This window comes from Chrysochloris asiatica, unplaced genomic scaffold (assembly GCF_000296735.1).
Source record: "Chrysochloris asiatica unplaced genomic scaffold, ChrAsi1.0 scaffold00030, whole genome shotgun sequence".
Classification (NCBI taxonomy): domain Eukaryota; kingdom Metazoa; phylum Chordata; class Mammalia; order Afrosoricida; family Chrysochloridae; genus Chrysochloris; species Chrysochloris asiatica.
This window is the reverse complement of record NW_006408548.1, coordinates 20,322,856-20,325,566: the sequence shown is the minus strand read 5'-3', so window position 1 is coordinate 20,325,566 and position 2,711 is coordinate 20,322,856. Positions and strand designations below refer to the sequence as shown.

At 49.7% G+C, this 2,711-nt stretch overlaps 1 pseudogene; it reads right to left on the bottom strand.

The window, feature by feature from the left end:
• Positions 1 to 962: 962 nt before the first annotated feature.
• LOC102829788 lies at positions 963 to 2,465 on the bottom strand (annotated as a pseudogene).
• Between the last annotated feature and the right edge of the window lie 246 nt (positions 2,466 to 2,711).

The following is a 2,711-nucleotide window of genomic DNA, read 5'->3' as shown; positions in this document are numbered from 1 at the left end:
GAGGCTGTAAATCTTTACAGGAGCAGAAGGCCTCATCTTTCTCCCACGAAACAACTGGTAGTTTTGAACTGCTCACTTTGAGGTTGGCAGTCCAGTTCGTAACTACTATTCTACCAGAGATCTTTCCACCCTTGTGGACTGGCGGTTTTGTTGGGTGTTAGAAGGGACCCTGGAGTTTACAGTGTTAACATTTCCAAGTATGCTGCCCTGATGATGTGGAGTGAACAACCTGATGGCTGCGCTTTACTTTAAAACTATTTCCACAGATCAATGCAAGTGATGGAGTTTGTTCAGTGTGGGCGATGGGTTATGGGGATTTATTCTTCTCCATGCTCTGCTTGTCTAATGTTTTCATCAAAATTGTTTTTGAAAAGAGCAGCTTGTCCCTCCCCAATCTCCCACCACTCAGGGAATCCCACCTCCTGGAGCTCAGACAACAACTTTGACCTACACTCCTAAATGCCCCTTCCACAAGGGCAGGAGGGTATCTGTTGTGTGTTTTTTTCTAAAAGAAGGATTGTCACCAGTGGGTAATCAGTACGCTTGATGGATCTAGTCTTCTCAGGTAACGTGGCTCAGGCTGGTATCTAAGACCCTCACCTACCACCCCTCAGGGCTGAAGCAACCAGTTTTGTCTGCCAAAAGGCAGACTGAGCAAGGGGACCTGACAAGACTCCTTGACCCAAAGGAAAGGAACCAGATGAGGGAAGGTGCCCACTTGATTTGGCAGCAGCCAGCCTAAAGGGCTCCCCATAGCCCATCGTTATAGGGCACAGACAATGAAGAATTACAGAACATACCTGCTCCCCACTGCCCATGGGTCACTGGAGTAGATGAGAAAGAAGAGAGAGCTGACTTCGCAGAGACCTCATAAATATAAGGGAGTCATTGCTGAGAAACATAAAAGGGCTGGGCAGCAGAGAGCTTGGGAGAGGATAGGCTATCCTATAATGGTGGCCCACTCACACAGCCTCTTGCATCCCAGGATGCACCGGCTCAGTGTCCAAGCAACAGAGGGGACTGTCGTATATCATCTGCAGGTTCACCTGTGGCCTACCAGCTTCTGGATATTGTTGATGCTATATCTGATCATCTTTGGGTACTTTAGGGAGAGAGATCCCATGAGATGACTAACATTCTCAGGGAGCCCCATAGGCTGCAGCATCAGGGAATGAAAAAGCCCGCAGTTCCCAACCTCCACCCACTTCTTCAGGCCTTGGTGGTAGCTGAATACTTCAGTGCTAGGCTCCATTTAGGGGCTGTAGGCCAGCTTAAAGTGCAACTGGATAACATCCAGTTTGGTGAAGAACTCAACAGGATGCCCATGAGGTAGTACAGGATAAGACCATGGTCAGCCACAATCCCCTCAATCTGGTGGAACTCACCTGTCGTGTGGTTTCCAGGGTCTCATTTGGGAACACATGGTCAATGGAGAAGTACTTGACTAGTGTGAAGGGCTTCTTCTGGGCATGGTGGTAGAGGGCATGGGCACTTGCTGATGTGGTGTGTGTATGCTCAGCAGGTTTTTATGGGTCTGGTCCAGCTTTCTGGTGTACTTGTACCTCTGTAAGTCATAGACACCCTGAGAGTGGATCCACTTGACCCTCCGGATGTAATTTATTAGGAGCTCCAGAGCCTCTGCTGAATCTCATAGGAAGAAGGTATCATGCTGGCCACCTGCTAGGTGCTGCTGGGGCTGGAAGAGTGAGTCAAAGTTCCAGAATAAGCTGTCAACCAAGTTGTTGGTAGGCATCTTGGTGCCTCCCATTGCCAGGAAGATCTGCTGGAAGTGGCTGCAGACTTTGAGCAGGCGGTGAAGGTGGCAGAGAATTGGGGAGGATGCCAAGGGCTGAGTAGTTGCAGGATTTGAAGGGTCAGTCTCATCAGGAGCTACTGGAGATCATCTCAAGACTCCGCTCCGCCTCCTGCTTAGAGATGCAGGTGTTAAAGGCATTGTCTTTGCTCACCCAGTAAGTCTGCAGGATCACTTCAGACAGGAGCTTCCCCTTCCTGAGCACTCTCCTCTCCTTCTCAGCCAACTTCTTGACCTTCCTTCCCTGGACTAGGCAGGAATCTTCACTGCACCTCATCCTACACACTATGCACCACGTGGAACACTCAGGTCAGTCAGCTGTGCTCTCGTCCACGTGGATCCACGTGTTGGCTGCTGCTGGGAAAGTTGCAAGAGCTCAATTGGAGCCAGGCCCTCCAGGGGGGATACTGTGGAACACCTGGGTCCTTGTCTACCTTTCTCAGCAACAATCTCCTTGCCCTCAGTGGTCAGCTTCCTGTGCTTGGAGGAACGCAGCTCAGTCAGTGACCTGGCCAGCTCCTGCAGGCTCTTTACAGCCCGTGCCACGGCCTGGTGCTCTATACCCAGATTGACTGCTAGCAATGCTATCTAGGCCTCTGTCTGCTGCCTCCAGCCACCTTAACATCAACTCCACCACCAGACTCTCCATCATGGCTGTTGCTTGATTTTTGCTAGCCAAAATCGACATCTCTCCTAGAAGCTTCTACTTCATTGCTGAACTGAAAATTTAGGAACTATCCTTAACTCCTATTCTTTTATCTCTATATCCAGTTAATTCTCCAAACATATCCTGAATCTATGTGCTACTTTCATATTAAAGATGAGGCTTTCTACTCCCGTAAGGATTTACACCCTCGGAAACCCTGTACAGGGTCGCTATGGGTCGGAACCGACTCGA